The 19,678-nt window shown below is 41.7% G+C and overlaps 1 protein-coding gene across 4 annotated transcripts in view; it reads left to right on the top strand.

The window, feature by feature from the left end:
* Positions 1-19,678, top strand: part of LOC145395437 (uncharacterized) — a 121,685-nt gene that overhangs the window by 36,029 nt on the left and 65,978 nt on the right. Inside the window, exon 4 of one of the 4 annotated variants that reach the window (XM_080269041.1) lies at positions 14,052-14,126. The exons of the other annotated variants lie outside the window; for them this stretch is intronic. The gene's annotated coding sequence lies outside the window, so the exon portion shown is untranslated. Of the gene's footprint in view, positions 1-14,051; positions 14,127-19,678 lie in introns of those variants that run through there. 4 annotated transcript variants of the gene reach the window in all.

Genomic DNA, 19,678 nt, shown 5'->3' on the forward strand with positions numbered 1-19,678 from the left:
CCATGCTGGGAGTGCAGGAGCTGTATGTGTTCTTTGCCCTCATGCTTCTTATGCCACACTCCAAGAAGCATGAGTTGGAAGAATACTGGTCCATGGACCCCTTACTACCCTCACCGACCTTCAACAAGTACATGGCCAGAGATCGCTTCCGGAACATCATGGGAAACCTGCACTTTGCCGATAATGATGTACCTTCCCAAACCAACCCACTCTGGAAGATCCAGGAGATTCTGAACAGAATGAAGGATAAGTTCATGTCATTCTTCCACCCATTTCAGAAGGTTGTCATTGATGAGTCCTTGGTTCTGTTCAGAGGACGTCTTCGGTTTGTCCAGTACATTCCAAGCAAACGCCATCGCTTTGGAATTAAGTTCTTTGTACTGTGCGACTGTAAGACGGGTACATCCTTGACTTCGTCATATATTCAGCCAGCACTGTCGATCTCGATAAAACACACCCCCTTGGCTTCTCAGGCTGTGTAGTGAAAGTGCTCCTAGAAAAGTATTTTGGTGGGAATCATGTGCTGTATACAGACAACTACTATACAGCACCGAAACTTGCCAAATACCTTTCTGAGCACGGCATTGGCTCCTGCGGCACTGTGAAAAGTAATCGTGCCAACTTCCCCAAATTCCCAGAGGCGGGAAACTCGCAGCGAGGAGACGTGCACCTACGCAAGTCTGAGAAGATGCTGGCAATACGGTGGCATGACAAGAGAGTCGTGCACATGCTCACCACCGTACATAAGGGGGAGATGAGAGACAGTGGGAAGGTCGACCATAGGACAGGCGAACCTGTGATGAAACCTGATGCTGTGTTGGACTATAATATAAACATGCGGCTGGTGGACAAGTCCGACATGATGATTGGTGAGATCGACTGCCTCAGGAGAATACTAGGTGGTACAGAAAAGTTTTTCTGCATCTCATAGATATGACGATGCTGAACGCCTTCATCCTGTACAAGATGAAGGTAAAGCCACCCAAGTCCTTCTCCCTGAGGTTGTTCGCCAGGACTTGTGTCCAGCAGCTGCTGGAAAAATATGGTAAGGTGCAAGCAGCAACTCCAAGGCGCCATCCAGTTACACTTCCCGACCGACTTGAGCAGAGGGGGTATATGGATCGGCACAGACTTGAGCTAATGCCTGCCACAGGGAAAAGGAAGGCTGCGATTCGCAGGTGTCAGGTATGTGCGCATACCACATGCCGCACACCTGAGCATAAACGCACCTCTTGGCAGTGCGCTGAATGCCAGGTTCCCCTCTGTGTAACCTGCTTCTTTGATTATCACAGCCAGAAGCAGTTCTAACAGTGCAAGTGTGGAAGCAGAATTATTTGGAAATAATGTGTAAATAATGTGTAAATAATGTGTAAATAGCAGGTGAAAGCAATGGATGTTCAGTTCATATGATTGAACAGTGTATTATAGTTTCATCTTACTGAAAGTGACAGTGAATAACATATTGTAAGTAAAATAGAAGGGTAAATATTGAAAATAGAATAGAAAATGTAAATAGTAATGTAAGTAATTAGTAATATAAGAATATGAGTACAAATAATTTATGTTATAACAGTGAGAGTGAATCCGTGGCTCTCTACGTATTTTACTGACTGAAAAATAGAATGACTTCAGTGACAATAAAATAATACGACTGAAGGAAACTTATGGAGAAAGACTCCAGATATATATAAGTGTGATATAGTAATAGAAATATAAAGTGTGAGGGGTTTTATGAATAATAAATGACAGAGTGCCTAGAGCGAACTAGCGCAAGTGCGGCGATCAGACGCGCTCGTAATTTCCATTGCTTTCACACTGTTTTTTGGGTTAGTATGGATCCCAAACTACTTGAAAATGGTAGAATAGTGTTTATAGTGTTTGTATCTGGCTGTGGTAATCATATAACGGGTTGTCGGGAAGTGTAAAGTGGAGACTTAGTTACCCTACTTCAGAGGTCTCCACAAGTCCTACGGAAACTGACGAAGGCTCAACAATCATTCCAGGAGAAAGCTGAAGGTATGTGCTATAAGCATATATAATTTTATTATTCTAGGACTAATTACTGATTTTTAGCAAATATTTTTTGAGAGTCTGTCGGAGCCCAAATAACCCCGCGGGACACGCAAGTAATTGGTAAACAAGCCCGCGGTGTAGGGGTTAAATTCCCTCATCTACCATTCCCAGAGTGATGCCCTTTCCTCCCAGGACAATACATATATATATATATATATATATATATATATATATATATATATATATATATATATTACAATCAGCCGTTTGAGTGTCCACTGCAGGACCGGCCTATCCCTACCGAAGTGGGGACGATACAGCCAATGTATCTCCACCAAGTGGCTTAGGCTGTCTAGCAGCGATTGTATGTAGGGTGAGAAGTGCTTGTAAGTGTAATTCTTGTGTTGGAGTGGCTTTGGATGTCTGTGTTGTCTGTGAACCAAGTGTAATCGGCCCGCACAAGCCGACTGGGTGCAAACATACTTTATTATATGCGACATTCGTTCAGCCACAGCACCCCTTGTGTCCGCCAATGCAGTACGTGGCCAGAAGAACGCTCGCAAAGTTTTTTTTTACCCTGGCGGGGCGCGAATCCTCGTTCTTCAGTGTAAGAAAATACACACTTTACCACTGTACCACAGTGGCTCCATATATATATATATATATATATATATATATATATATATATATATATATATATATATATATATATATATATATATATATATATATATATATATACATATATATTTAATGATGCCTTGGTTATCACGCATAATTGGTAGCACATCTAGTTCGCGATAACGTACAATAAATTCTGAAACCCGGTGATTCAGTCTGCATAATCCAACAATCTTTTCAGAATATTGTGTGAGTTGCATAATTGTTTGGCTAAAACAGAGCTTCCCTAACTTTTCCTGGTCATTCCTCACATTTGCCAGAAAATCTTTGATGATCCCCCGCCCCCTTTCAGCTTAAATGTTTTTCTTTACTATGGTGTTACACTTTATAACTAAACTAAAACAAAATCGCAGTAATGATTTTATTAGTGATTAACAGTATGACTATCAAAAATAATTCATTGCTCATAATTCTTTAAAAATATTTCATCACCAGTACATCTAAATTATTTAGTTCTAAATAATTAACTGCCCATAATTCATTCACTCAATAGCTCAATTTCAAAGCACAAATACTCGCACTGCAACACTGTCACGAAGTCTGCATCAGCACCATCTCTACAGTGGTTGGCACACCTCAGTGTGATTTATGCATCTGATTTCTTGCTACTAGCTCTGGTATTTGTGGGGCTGTTGCTAACACAGCATATCTTAGATCAAACTCAATCTGGTGCTTGTTTCCAGTCTTAGGTTTTATTGTCAGAAGAGAAGAAAAGCTTGACGCGCACAGATATGTAAGAGTAAATGGAAGCAGTACATGAAGTGTTGTTATCGGGTCCAGGATAAATGGGATTCATTTTCACCCAGAACTCGCTTAGACTTAGGAAGTTGACTTCATCTTTTGCAGAGGAGTTGTATTGGAGTTACGAAAGCTCTTCCTGGATCTCTGTAGGGACGTCATCTACAAGACTTTTGAATGTGTCCCTTGTCATAGCCATGGTAATTTGATTGGTATTTACATCTGGGAAGTATCACTGGAACTCGTCAGCGAGACAGTTAAGGTGCTGCATAATCGCTGCCTTGAGCACGTGGTTGATGACATCTCTGATGACTTCAGAAAGTCGGTGAAATTGGGCTGCATTACTGTCTGTAATTCGTCTACTCCAGGCATGGGGTTTTTCAACGAATGCATTTATAATGTTTGCTTGGTGGATGATGTTACTCTGACCACCCTGCAATTTCTGGCTGAGCTTTAGAGCTTCGAACATATCTGCTACGTATGCCAAATGAGCCTGAAATTCTGGCATGTTCTTCTTGCTGAGTAGCGCGTGTTTATTATGACTGGCCAAGAAAGTCTTCACTTCTTCACTCACATCATAAAACTGAGTGAGCATGTTGCCCTTTGACAGCCAGCGGACTTCCGTGTAGACCCACAGGGCTTGGTGTTCAGCATCCATGTTTTCACACAGGTCATGGAAAAGTCGTGACCATTTGATGAAGTTGATTGTGTTGATGATGGTCTTTAAGTGGGCACTCAGGGCTGCTGGTAATGTATTGGAATCAGAAGTTTCTCTTTGAATCATGCAGTGTATTCCAATCACGCAAGATTCTTAAGTTCAAGTGCCAAGAATCGAGGTCGAGACCCTAACATTGCTGGGGCTCCATCTGTACACACCCTATTAAATCCTTCCGTTGAAGTCCTTTATCAAAGAAAGTTAGAATAAGTTCCATCAATCCTCTCCTTTTGTTGTCGTGACCAACGGACGACAAAAAAGGAAGTCATCTTTGATGTCTTGATCATCAATAAATCAGGCAAAAACGAGCAGCTGGGAAAGATTGGTTATATCAGTGGTGTCATCAAACTGAATGGCAAATTGCTTTGATAACTTTATCCTGTCAATCACTTGATCTTTAAATTGTTAACAATATCATCTATCCGTGACTTGATGGTGTTAAGCGGGATTTGCTTAAGTTTGTTAACTGCATCATCACTGGGGACAAGTTCTGCACTCTCAAGGATACATGGTTTTATCAGGGTGTCTCCAATTGCATGGGTCCCCTTATTCTTGGCTATATGCAGAGCAACTGCATATGATGCATGAATGGTAGCCTTTGAGGTGCTAGATGAATCCACTGTTATCCAGCCCCAGTCTCTTCAAACCATCAGATTTATGCTTAAGAGTAGAGCAGTCCTTTGCAGCTAACCCTGGGTGAAGCTTTTCAAGATGCTCCTTTAACTAAAATGGTTGAATGGAATCATCTTCTAGCACTTTGTGGCATATGATGCATTGAGGTAATGCTGTGCCATTCCTCACAGTGAAGGAAAATCCATATTGGATGTAATCTTGGTGGCATCTCTTCTTATTTCTTGGAATGATGATGGATGACCAGTTCACTACCTGTCAAGTAGCAATACCCTAGTAAAGATCAAGGAGAGATAATTATCAAGAAATTAATCACAAGTTACAGTCGCGCTACAAACAAAGTATCCAGGCCTTGTCGATACTGAGGACAAGAAAGCAAGAATGGTCTGGTGTTTGGATAAAGCTTCAAACCCCTTTCCCTTCCCCTTCCTCCCCCTCCCCTTCCCGCAAGTACCACGACGACCTTTGGTCGAGACGTTGCTCACTCCTTTGCTTCGCTGCTCGAAGCACCTCACGATGCTCATGACATGTTGTAGATTCCACATTACATAAAAACATTTGAAGACATTCTGATTGCACAGTAATGGAACAAAAAAACGTGATGCAAAAAGGGATAAACGTTGTATTGGTTTCAAATATAAATTTCTGAAGTATTTCCCATAACATTCAAGCTCTCCTGTAATTGTGTGGGGCAGAGAATCATGTTGCTGGACAGAAGTCATCTTCAGCGAGATGGACAGGCGACAGAAAAACTGACGGAAAGACAGACATAGCTATGCCTTAGAGAGATTCCTTAAAAGTTTTTCTTTTCTTTTTTTCTTGTAAACATCACAAGACACATTCAGTAAGCCCAGGTGATTATAAACCATTCTAGCAAGGAAAAAAAAGCACACAGACAAGACACGCGCCATTTGAGATTCAGGATGATTGCTATTTTACTCTTGCTAAAGACAAACGATTACATCCATCTTCGGAAAGATTACGCCTCCTATGTAAGACAGACAGATAGACAGACAAATACAGACTGTGGATGACCGATTCACGTTGACTTATTATATTCTTGGTTCCACCAGATGACATGATAACAGAACCATGAGGACGTAGAGGAAGACATGATAGGCACATGGGACAACGGACAGAAGGAAAGACAGAGATGCAATTTTCAGTTCACATCGATTGCTATTCCGCTCCTGCTAAAGGCAGACGATTTTATTCAGCTTAAGTGAGACTAAACCCTTTCTGTAGGGGAAGACGTGAAAGTTCACCAGGTAGTGTAAAGGAAACGACAGTGAGGCAGGAGTTTGCGAATTATCGATTGACAGTAACTGGAATGATCTGTTCATATTAACTGGTACTGTATTATTGTTGCTGCCAGAAAATTGTGTTTAGCTTCAGTGGAAATACGACTATCCTGGAGAGGAAGACGCCAAACATATGCAAGCATACACACTGACAGACAGACGCTCTCTGAATAATTTATTCCTCAAGTATACCGCTACTTTATTCCTTCCACTTTATTCCTGCTACTTTATTCCTGCCACTTTTTCCTGCAAGTGGCTGACAGTTTGAGTCAGCTTAGGGCAGAACGAGCCTCACCCGTAACATATATTCTTTGGCTACTTACTGAATTACATTATTTACACCCACACCCTCGGAGGTAGATCGGATGCTATGTTTTAAGTGGTGTGTGTGTAATTCACCGGGTCGGTCAGGATCACTTGATGGTCGTGATCGTCAGCATTTTACCCTCCCGGAAGGGAGCTGAGAGCTCATATAGTCCGATCTAAAGGCAAGGCTGTGACCTTCACACACCCACACACCCGTCCCCTTGCTCAAGGGGGACAGTAACCACCCACTTCGTCAGTGAAACTTTTCGCAACCTGAGCGAGGCGCGAACTCCCGTCTACCACATGGCAAGCGAGAACGTTACCACTGCGCCAGCGAGCGGGGGTGTGTGTGTGTGTGTGTGTGTGTGTGTGTGTTAACATGAGTGAGTCATGCTGGTAATGATCCATCTTCCTTCGTTAATTCATCATACGTGTGTGTGTGTGTGTGTGTTTTATCAGGAGTGATTCAAGCTCGTAATGATCCGTCTTCCTTCCTTATTTTATCATACGTGTGTGTGTGTGTGTGTGTGTGTGTGTGTGTTTCAGAGAGAGAGAGAGAGAGAGAGAGAGAGACCTTTGACCTTTCAGAAAGAGTCCCTTCCTGTCCAGTGAACTGAAAGCAAGCAGAGAGAGAGAGAGAGAGAAAGAAAGAATGTTAAATACTACGTCAAAGCTCCCAATGGTGTGCTTCTGAAAAGCCCAGTATTCCAGTAGATGGCACCACCATTTGGACAAACACATTCCCCGCGCTGTTTAAAAAGCATATTTTTCTTTCTTAAATATCTATACTGTTGTGTAAAACTGTGAATCATAGTCATGTCATATACCGTAATATAAATAATACAAACAGAACACGTATATATAACGTAGCGTGAATTGTTTATATTTATCATAAACGGTAATTAAAATATCACTGACGGCATGTGATGGCAACCCGCCATTTCAGTGGTCCTGTATTATTTAACTTCTGCTACGTACTGTCTCGTGGTGCGCATGCGTGAAGGGAGTGAGCAAAATGTTGAGTCCCAATATTTACTCAACATTAAGTTTCTGCCCACACAGAGACTGAATGAGTGAAGATACCCACTAGGCGTAATTTACAGTCTGAACAAACTATGTATTAAAAACCAAACTTGCACTAAATGTCACCTACCGGAATACCAGCTTTGAAAGCACCCCATCACGCTCTTTACCTGGAGGGGTTAATGAGGGTCGTCTCTTAACTGGGCTAACAAGATCCAGGAACGGTCATTACACCTGATACACACCCTTAATTAACCCACCTTCATCAAAACGGACTGGCAATTACAGGTAATATATCTTGCGGTAATTAGCAGTCAGTATGCAATTTTCTTAAAGGTAATTAACGAGCAAGTTTATATATACAGGATAGTCCGTATTTACCGCTTCATTAGAGGTAAATATATCAACGCTTAATTAACAATCAGCATGCAATTTGATACAGGTAAATGATGAAGTTAGAAGGGTCATTACGAGCCTCACTCACTCCTGTTAACACACACACACACACACACACACACACACACACACACACACACATAATGAAATACGGAAGACGAATCATTATACCATGACTCACTCCTGTTAAAACACACACACACACACACACACACACACACACACACACACACACACACACACACACACACCACTTAAAACATAGAATTCGATCTACCTCCGAGGGTGTGGGTGTAAATAATGTAATTCAGTAAGTAGCCAAGGAATATCTGTTACGGGTGAGGCTCCTTCTACCCTAAGCTGACTCAAACTGTCAGCCAGTTGCAGGAATAAAGTGGCAGGAATAAAGTGGTAGGAATAAAGTGGTAGGAATAAAGTGGCAGGAATAAAGTGGCAGGAATAAAGTGGTAGGAATAAAGTGGCAGGAATAAAGTGGCAGGAATAAAGTGGTAGGAATAAAGTGGCAGGAATAATGTATCGGTATACTTGAGGAATAAATGATTCAGAGAGCGTCTGTCTGTCAGTGTGTATGCCTGCATATGTTTGGCGTCTTCCTCTCCGGGACAGTCGTATTTCCACTGAAGCTAAATACAATTTTCTGGCAACAACAATTATACAGTACCAGTTAATATGAACTGATCATTCCAGTTACTGTCAATCGATAATTCGCAAACTGCCTGCCTCACTTTCTTTTTCTTTATTCTACCTGATTAACCTTCACGTTTTCCTCTACGGAAAGAATTTAGGCCAGGGGCGCACCCAGAAATATAATTGGGGTGGGTGGGGGCACAATGACTAAGCATGAGAAATGTAAAAACACAATGCACTTCATCTTGCACGTGGATGTATGGCTAAATCACCCATCTTGCTGATGATGTTTCATTACCTCAAAATACTCAAAAACCACAACTTCAATCACACACTTCCGAACAGGTTAAACAAGGAGCCATCCGGCGCTAGTCAAGGTACTACGGCGAGCCATATCTGCGAATGCAGTGCAGTTGAGACAATAATACAACAAGGTAACTTACATTTCTAAAGGTAACAATTAAAGGACATGACCAAGCAAAAGGAACCATCAGCCTGGTTGCTGTACGCGAGCCAGGGATACTTTTCAATCCAGGACGACTGGAACTTATGGTATCTTCCTGCCTGTGGTACGGTAGGAAGCACATAATCATTGGGAGGCGACCACGTTTTGTTAAGAAAGCAGTATTGCTCTCGTCATCAAGATGCTTATCTTGAACAGCACGTACAATGTCCTAACAGTCCTGCTGTGAATGCGACCCGGACAATCACGGATTTGAGTACGTGAGTCGTCTTCAGGATTTACATGTGGGTCGGCAGATTGGCCGAGTTCATTCACCGAGCACTCAGCTGGTTTATCAGGTATACAAACACTCGGTCCTCCTGGATGAATTGATTCCCCCGAAACGGCCGCCTGCTGCTGACTACTGGACGACCTACCGACAAATACGAGATGTTAATCGCTGAAAAGGTGCTGTTAAACAGTTAAATCTAACTCTTGGTACTGGCATTCCCCTACTTACTGTTTATTAAAAAAAAAAAAAAAAAGTTACTATGTCCTTGAAAATCCTTCGTCTATTAATTACTTCACCTAGTTCAGTAATGATTAGATTACTCAAGTTCATTGATGGCAGCCACACAGGACACAGGTAGTTAGTGCCAAAAATTTTTCACAGGGGATATCTTAAGCAATCAGTGGCTTTCAGTTTCTGCGTGTCTACACTTAAGTAAAGTTCATGACATGACTTTATCACTTGTTAAAATACTGAAATGAAAAATAATACCTAGTCGGTTCACATATACACTAGTGGAAAGCATTGATGATTCTTCACACTGTGCAATAACCTCTATCATGGATACAAGCTTTAATCCTGTGGCAATGCTGAATCATACCTAATGATTTGCCAAAGTGCTTGCAGGCTTGTTTGTAGTTATAGGAGAGGTTCCAATAAATTTTTGAACATGCATTTGTGATGCATTAAGCTGCTCAGCATAGTGCTAAACTGCAAACCACAGACAAGACATGAGCATTGCAACACCGCAGAACTGGAAATGGGAGGATAAAAATGACACCTTTGTTGTTTGTGCAATGGTATATATAAATGGTGTCCTTGACTGTGCATCTGGGCAGCCCATATGGGATCCATATTTTCCCATGTTTCACCATATGGGTCCTATATGGACAAACCATATATGATCCATATGTACATATAGGCTGTCTCATATAACACCCATATGTGACCCACATGGAATTGTTGGTTGGGTTGTTACAGCTCAGACCTCTGGGAATTGACACCGATGATACATGCCAGTAATAATTTCCTCTACAATGTAATACATTTGCTAAGCATAAACTGATCTTTTAGAGCTTGAACTCATGAAGTCCAATATTTTTTTTTTTTTTTTTTTTATAAATAACAGAACGGAGGAAGGAAAAACAAATGGGTAAAAAAAAAAAATAATCCATACACCAGATTACTGGTGTCCTCTGTTCAAAAAATATCTGTAACAGTTAGACTTGAACAGTTGTAGGTTGAAATTTGGAGGAAAACAACTCTGGGGAAGCGAGTTCCAAAGAGATGCAGTTCGGGGAATGAAAGAATTCTGATAGGCAGAAGTTCTGCAATATGGTTGAGTGACATTCCAGTCATGAGCGCTACCAGATGCCCGTGTAGCACGAGGGAAGGCATAGAGAGGTGGCACCATGGACGCAACTTCGTCTGAGCATTTGCCAAAAAAATATCTGTAAAATAATGCAAGGGAGGCAACATTCCTTCTTACTTGCAGGGGAGGTAGTTTGCATGTAATGGCAGGGTTGTTAATGATTCTAACAGCTTTATTCTGAATTTTGTCTAGTTGTCTTAATGCAACCTCTCCACAACCATTCCACAAGGGTAAGCAATATTCAGGCTGAGAGCGCACATGACTCTTATAAATTATAGCTAACTGCTCATCGGCGAAGAAGTTACGGACTCTGTACAATAATCCAAGTTTCTTTGAGGCGGTTTTAGCAAGTGATCTGACATGAGAGGTCCAGCTGAGGGCACTGTTAAGTGAGACACCAAGAATTTCAATACTTTTGGAGATGGGAATATTAGTAGCATTGAAGGTAATGTACGAATCTGGCAATATCTGTCTATTAGTAAACTGTATATATTTAGTTTTACTAGCATTAAGAGAGGCAAGGTTGTTTTGTCCCCATTCACTGATTGAAGATAGATCTTGATTTATGGAGATGGCTGTACTGAGTTGAGAGGTAGAGATATTAGACTTTGTAAATGGATGTCTGAGTGTGAATGAACTATGTAGTGTTGAGTCATCTGCATATGAGTGAATGGAATTGTGACAGATAAGAGATCATTAATATGAACCAGAAATAGGGTTGGCGCCAGAACTGATCCCTGCGGCACGCCGGCGTTAATTGAGTGGAAATTCGAATATACATCATCTACTTTTACTCTTATTTTCCTGTCACTAAGATAAGAAGAAATCAAAGGAACAAGAGACGTTAGTCCATAGCAAGGGAGTTTGGACAGCAGGGAACGGTGCCATACTCTGTCGAAAGCTTTAGAAATATCAAGAGCTATTGCATGAGTTTCTCCAAAAAGATCAATTGATTGATGGATGGTATGAGTTAAGAGATTGAGTATGTCAATGGTGGATCTTTCGTGGCGAAAATCGTATTGTCTATCACTAATTAAGTTGTTGGATTCAAGATGTTTAACGATATGCTTATTAATTAAAGTTTCAAATACCTTACCAAAAGAAGACGTGACAGCTATTGGTCTGTAATTGGAGGGGTCAGACGAACTTCCTTTCTTCGGAACTGGGTGGATATTGGCTTCTTTCCATGAATTTGGGAATAAAGAAGTACGTATGCATAGTCTGAATAATTTAGCTAGGACAGAGGCAAGTTCAGGGGAACACTTTTTCAAAACAATTGGCGGAATTCCATCTGGGCCTGGAGCTTTGTTGGTAGGTAAATTGTCTAGGATGGATTTTACGTATCTTGTCTGTATTTTAAGTGGGGCAATTTCGGGAGAATCAAGTTCCAGTACTGAGACATTCTGGCTGGTATCATCTATGGTAGAGTTTCTGGCAAAGGTACCAGCAAAGATATATTTGACTGCTGCGGCTGGTTCCATTTCATCCTTCACTGATCCAGGGAAACCCACGATATACGTTTTTTTAGTTCGTGTCGTAGAACAGTGTTGAAGTACCGTAATGAGCGAGTTGTTTGGACTGACATAACACGAACTGTAGTGTTACATCCCCGTCCTACACTCCCACAGTCTCCAGCAGCAGTAGTTTAGTATAGGAAAGACGTTGCCCAGTGAGTTGTTCTTTATAGATGCAGCCGTTTGGTGTATAGTACACAAGATCAACTCACGCATCGTAAATAAACACTGTCTACTAAAGTCCACTGTTTTGATTTTCCAGATTACACTTAATGCTTGCCAACTTCATTTCAATGTTTTCACAAACACCGAAGAGACAAACTGCAATAACACATCACTGTTTGCCAATAACACATTATTATTCTCACAAACACCGAAGATACATAAACTGTAATAACACTTCACTGTATGCCAGTAACATTTAACTATTTTCAATAGTACTGAATATATACAATGCAAACTGCACTGACACTGAACTACACTCAAACTAAACTGAAACTGACTGAACCTGCATTAGTCTCTTCCCCATTGATATATAAGCTTCCTATATTCTAGAGTGTTCTACATTCTAGGAGATGCAACAGTTGCCTATTCGGGGATATGCAAAACATGCCAGAGTTTTCTTACACTGCATAACACTCTAAATTATTTAGCATACAAATAAAATTCAAAATTTAACAATGACATAAATAAAACATTACTCAGAAAAAAGGACAAAAATTAATGTACAACTTACAAAATAACGATACTCACAAACGACGGGCTAACTGGCAACTCTGACTCATTACGGAAGTATGATAAACATCAGAAATTCTCAAGAATAATCTAGCTAACAATTCAGCTTCTTAACACTACCCCCTCCCCTAGTTCTTTGTCGTCCCAACAAAACTACACAATATACAGTATACAAACATAAACCTTAATCCTAATGAAACATCTAACTACAGTATACATAAATTAATCCTTCAACTTATCAGGTCTTCTCCAATGCTGCTTCCGATGACGTCCCTGGTCTTCCACACAGTCCACTCCACCTGGAATGTCTTGGTCCTCTTCCTGATCCACTTCTTCCCTTGGAAAACTGTCACCATCCTCTTGCACTTCAGCTCCTTGGTCCTCCTCAACATCCTCGGCTGTGGGTGAGCACGATTCCACAGGGTCATCCCAGCTGGACTACCCTGGCCCATGGTACTGCCAGAGACGGTTCACGTGTACCATCTTTGTGCGAGACTTCCTGCCTCCCCAAATCCAATACATTACATCTGATTGGCAGTCCTACACAGTGTAAGCCCCGTCCCATGGACTCTGCAGCTTCACTGACTATCCCTTCCTCCACTGAGAATTATACAACCAAACTTTGTCACCATCCTTGAAGCTCACTTCACTTGCCTTGGTCTCATACTTGCACTTCATCAACTCTCCTGAAAAGTTAAGGGCTCCTCGCACTTGATGATGTACCTCAGGCAGCCTTTCCTGAAGATGCTTCGCATTCCTGGAGGTGTCAGTAGGCAGCTCTTCATCAGGTGGTCTTCCCATTAACAAGTCAGTGGGTATGCATAACTCATGGCCCAACATAAGCTATGCAGGTGTGTAGCCGGTTCACTCATGGGATGCAGACCAATATGCCATGAACAATGCAGGTAATTTCTGGTCCCATTCTGTTTGTCCCTCTATGCAGTACTTGGCAAATTCTTGTCCCAGGGTCCAGTTGAATTTTTCCACAATCCCATCTGACTGTGCCCTTAGTGGGGTCGTCCTGGTTTTCTTGATCCCCAGCAACTTGCAGCATTCACGGAACACAGCAGCCTCGAAGTTTCTACCCTGCTTTGAATGTAGCTCCTGTAGCATCCCCAAAGCGACAGAAAAACTGGTCAACCAACACCTGAGCAACAGTTGCAACCTCTTGATTGGGGTTAGCATAGGCTTCTGGGCACTTTGTGAAGTAGTCCATGGCGACACATATATACCAGTTTCCTCTTTCAGAGAGTGGCAGAGGTCCAGCAATGTCCACCGCAACTCTTTCCATTGGTATACCCATCTGGCACTGCTGAAGAGGGGCACAACCATGTTTCTTGGGTCCCTTAGCACAGCATACATCACAAGCCTGACACCACTCTTCAACATTATGCTGTATGCCAATCCAGTAAAACCTCTGTCACAGCCGACTTAGAGTTTTCTTCACTCCCAGGTGCCCACTAGGGATCTGGTTATGGGACTCATCCAAGATCTCGGACATCTTCTTCTTCGGGACCACCAGTCGCCAATACTTGCTGAGGCCATCGGGTGTCTCCTACTGATGTTCCGGTAGTCCATTGTTCAAATGAAGAAGGTCCCACTGACTCCAGTAGCTCTTGGTCGCAGGGCTGAATCAAGAAACCTCTTCCCATGATGATTGCACTGTACTACACTGCAGCCACTCTAGCACTGGTTGTAAATCTGCATCCTCTTCAGGTCTTCTACATCTGACACCGGCCCTGTCACTACAGTATGGCAGCATTTCTTGCTAAGATTCTCATTCCTACTACACAGCTTGCCATCTGTTCTTCCGTTTTCTTGGACACTACAGGTATTCATCAAGGTTCTCCTGCAGCTCCTCAATGGTGGGGCTTCCTGCGAAAAACTGGCTGGGTGTTGCCATTTGTCACCAGTCTTCTGCTTATCCTCATCCTTCTCATTTGGACACTCATAGCTGAAGTGTCTCACCTCGCCACATGTCCAACACCCATTTGTTGCAATCATGGGTTTCCTTTCACTGTTCCATTATTGCTCCTTCTTCCATTTGTAGCAATCCACCTTCTTGCGTCCTGGCTTCTCGCAGAACCAGCAACTCTCACTGATCTTCTCCTGTTCCTTCTTTCACTTACAACAGTCCTCTTTCCTATGTCCTGGCTCTACCAGTACCAGCACCTTCCTTCAAAATTTTCCACTTCACCTACTTTTGCCTTTCTTGCCTTGAATCCTGCACTATGACCAGTCTGAAAAGTGGATGTACTGGACCTGATGTACGACTCAAATTCTAGAGCCCTGGCTAGTGCTTCTTGCATGCCTCTGGGTTGTGCCTGCTTCACTTGCACTTTCAACTCTGCACTATCAAGAGTATCGATGAACTGAGCCCTCAGAAGAATAGCCAACAGGTTAGGTGCTGCTCCAGTGTACACCTTGTACACCATACTCTCCAGGTCATGAGTAAGCTGCTGTAGGGATTGTCCTCAATCCCGTACACGGGTCTGGAATCTTGCTCTGTAATCCTCAGTCTGCTGCATGGTCTCCTATCTACTCTCCAGCCCTTGTACTAGAGACTGATAACTGTTCCTCTCCATCAGTGACATCTGGCCCAGATTTCCATTGCGGCACCCTTAAGGCTAGTAACAAGCTGCAATGCCCTCTGCCTATCATCGTAACCATTCTTATCAGCAAGTAACTCAGACTGTGCACGGTAAGCTTTCCAAGATACTCTACCATTAAATTCCTGAGGTTTCTTTTTAATTTTACCCCATTATAGCCATGCATATCACTGGTTTGGGGCCTAAAAACTGGGATATCATAATTAAGTCCAGGACTTAAGTCTCCTACAATCTGAGTATTCAACCCTGTTATGCTGCCTTTAGATGCTTGGGCTCCATCAAGAATCACTATACACTGTCTATTCTTTTCATATCCTTCCTGTAAACTACCGTGAGGCTTAGCAGTGCAATCTTTCTCTACAGCCTCAAATTTCTGACTAATTATCTTCACATGGTCGACTATATGCTTCAACTGCTTATTTACATGTTCTCTGCACCCCATGACTATTCCCTCACCAATCTTCAGCTGCTTGTCAACATGCTGTCTGCACTCCATCACTATTCCATCACTAATCTTCAGTTGGTCATCTACATGCTTTACCTGGTCGTCTAGATGCTATCTGAACTCCATCACGTAATTACTTACCTCACACTTCTGCTGCGGTAGCTTAGCATATACTCCCTCCGTCAACTGCTGCTGCTCTTTCTTCTTTTTCTCCATGAAAGCATCCAGCTGTCCTTACATCCTCAGTTGTAATTCCCTCAGTTGCTCCTGTAATACCTCCTGAAGCTGTTCATACCATTCTTTCCGTTCTTCATTTTGTTCCTGTAATTGTTCTTTGACTTCTTTCTCTCCATCATTCTGTGTCTGTAATCTACACTTTGGGCCTGTAATTGTTCTTTGAGTTCTTTCTGTCCTTCATTCTGTGCCTGTAATAGCTTCATGATTGTCGCCAGGGACATTTCCTCCTTCTGCCTGGTTGGGACATTGTCTGCACACCCCATTGCTCCATGTCGAAGATTTAACTCACTTTAGCATTTAATCCACATTCCTGACACCAGTGTTATATCCCCGTCTCACACTGTCACAGGCTTCAACAGTACTTCAGTATAGGAAGGACGTTGCCTAATCAGTTGTTCTTCCTATGGGCAGCCTTTCGGTGAACAGCACACAAGTTCAGCCAAAGCGAAAATAAACATTGGCTTCTTAAGATCACTGTCTTTATTTTCCACATAATTACTACTTCACTGTTTTCAAAAGCTCTGAAGATAAACAAACTTCAGTAACACTTCACTGTTTACCAATTTACTATTTTCAGAAGCACCGAAGATACACAAACTGCAATAATACTTCACTGTTTGCCAATAACACTTCACTATTTTCACAAGTACTGAAAATATACAAACTGCACTGCACTGACACTGAACTACACTCAAACTGAACTGAAACTGACTGAACCTAGTCTCTTCGCCATCCATATATAAGCTTCCTATATTCTGGTGCTTTCTACATTCTAGAAGGAACAGTTGCCAACTCAGAGATATCCAAAACATGGCAGAGTTTTCTTATACTGCATAACACTCTAAATTATTTAGCATACAAACTTGAATTAGATTACAGAATTTTACAATCACATAAAACATTATTGAGAAGAAAGGCACAATAATTAATGTACAACTTACAGAATAACTACGCTCACAAACAACATGCTACCTGGCAATTCTGACTCGTACCGGAACTCAAATAAACATCGGGAATTATCGAGAACAATCTGGCCAGCATTCCAGCTTCTTAATAGTAGTGATGACAGTTGACTGATGATTGATGGCGCAGGCGGGTGATTAGCGAGTTTCACTCCGCTGATGGCCAGTAAACGTTGCCACACTAGTTTATTTTTCTTGCCAGTTTTGCTATATGTAGGCCTACATGTCCTGAAGTACTCCTAATTGGTTACTTACATAAAACCAATTAATAGAGTAATTTACCATTTTGTAGGTAATGTCATAACATGCATAAAAAATGAAACTTTTGGAGAGCGGCACACACGCCTTTGCTTCCTTTCTTGCCTTACCTCACTCGTTCTGCCGCCAGTGGCTCCCCGTGCATAAATTCGAATATCTGTCTCGCACCTAAAGTAAAGTAAGTCTTAAAAATATATGTCTATTGAAGACTTTCTACTCAGAACTGCATACTCTTTCAGTTCTTCAAATATGTGATATACCGAGTATTACACCCTACATGAAACAAGTATTCGACATAATTATAAGATAAGCAATCTATTCTCGAACACACGTAGAAATTTTGGAAGGGGGGCCCGGGCCCCCGTGCCCCCGCCCCCTGACTGCGCCACTGAGTTTAGTCTCACTTAAGTTGAATAAAATCGTCTGCCATTAGCAGGAGCGGAATAGCAATCAATGTGATCTGATAACTGCAACTCTGTCTTTCCTTCTCTCTGTTGCCCCATGTGCCTTCCACGTCATCCTCTATACGCCTACAAGGCTCTGTTATCCTGTCATCTGAATCATATCATCTGGTGGAAACAAGAATATAATAAGTCAACGTGAATCGATCATCCACAGTCTGTATTTGTCTGTCTGCCTGTTTGTCTTACGTAGGAGGCGAATTCTTTCTGAAGATGGATGTAATCGTTTGTCTTTAGCAAGAGTAAAATATCAATCATCGTGAATCTCAAATGACGTGTGTCTGTCTGTGTGTTTTCTTTTCCACGCTGGAATGGTTTACAATCACCTGGGCTTACTAAATGTGTCTTGTGATATTTAGAAAAAAAATAAGATTTTTGATGAACCTCTTTAAGACGTAGATATGTCTGTCTTTGCGTCAGTTTTTTGTCGCCTCTTCATCTCGCTGAGGATGACTTCTATCCAACAACAAGATTCTCTACCACGGAAAATTACATGAGAACTTGAATGTAATGGGAAATACTTCAGTAATTTATATTTGAAAAGTATAACGTTTATCCCTTTTTGCATCATGTTTTTTGTTCCGTTGCTGTGCAATCAGAATTTCTTCATATGTTTTTTATGTAATTTGGAATCCACAATCATGAGAACCTGAACTGCTTCGAACAGCGAAGCAAAGGAGTGAGCAACGTCTCGATCAAAGGTCGTGGTGGTACTTGAGGGAGGAGGAGGGGAAGAAGGGGGGCGGGGAGTGGGTTTGGAGCTTTGTCCAAACACCAGACCATTCTTGCCTTCCTGTCCCCCAGCATGGACAAGGTCTTAATACGTTCTTTGGATCGCGACTGTACTTACTTTTTTATTCAGGTATGCCACAACTCTGCAACAGTTTGAATTTTTTCTAACTGTTGTAGAATCACAAGATATGTACAAATAACAAAAAAAAAAAAAAAAAAAATCCAAGGAAAATAAGATATACTAAAAAAAAAAATCCATAATTTAGGCTTCAGTCAAGTTTCAAGACACTCATTTGGTCACCACTGAAGTATAATACACCATTTCATAGTTACAGTACATACTTTCTTACATAATATATTTCTTACTGTGTGATATATTTCTGAACATGAAATTAAACGAAGAGTTGGTTTGCTTAAGCATTCATCACGGTAGTTACAGTACAAGGTTTTCCTTTTACATGCCCACTTTCCTTTAAGTTTACATGTATGCATTCTCATTTCGAAGGTTATATAAATGTTACCAAGTCATTCATGATGCATTTCACATTGTTATTCATGAAGCATTCTACTCTAACTAGCACACATCATTTCTCCATACCTTATTAGCTGATCCATCACCCCGGAAGACTATTGTAAACACACCGATTTCTCCAATTTCTCAGAATGGTATTCCAATACCCCACACATCACATAATTCATTTAATAATTCACTGTTCATTTCCAATGTTAATTTATCTTCATTTACCTGAAAAACCTGCCATACATCAAGGAAACTGATGACCGAACGGCAGGACCAGCTGAGGGACGCGGGCAGGACCAGCTGAGTGGCGCAATGTGTTGTCGGGGAATACAATAGTTGCCACACGCCACCAGCAGGTCCCACACGCCAATCCTCACTCTTGAAAAGCACAAATTAAAAGCCAAAAACCCTTTGGCCATAAAACATACGTGCATAAGATCAATTACCAACAACACATGAAAAAAGCCACTCTAGCTATTTTGGCCTTATCTGTTTATCCCTCCCTCCCTGGAATGTCCAAATTTCCCCCAGGGGGGAATTCCCCTACTTTGGGAACCACTGGGCTAAAAAGTGAAGTGATTTATTTCTGAATGTTACTCCGTCCACTTTAACTGTACTGTCTTTAACTTGCCTAACAATTCCGTTTCTCCT

The sequence above is a fragment of the Coenobita brevimanus genome, chromosome 31 (assembly GCF_032717465.1).
Source record: "Coenobita brevimanus isolate Jiangsu-jjx chromosome 31, ASM3271746v2, whole genome shotgun sequence".
In the NCBI taxonomy this organism is placed as follows: domain Eukaryota; kingdom Metazoa; phylum Arthropoda; class Malacostraca; order Decapoda; family Coenobitidae; genus Coenobita; species Coenobita brevimanus.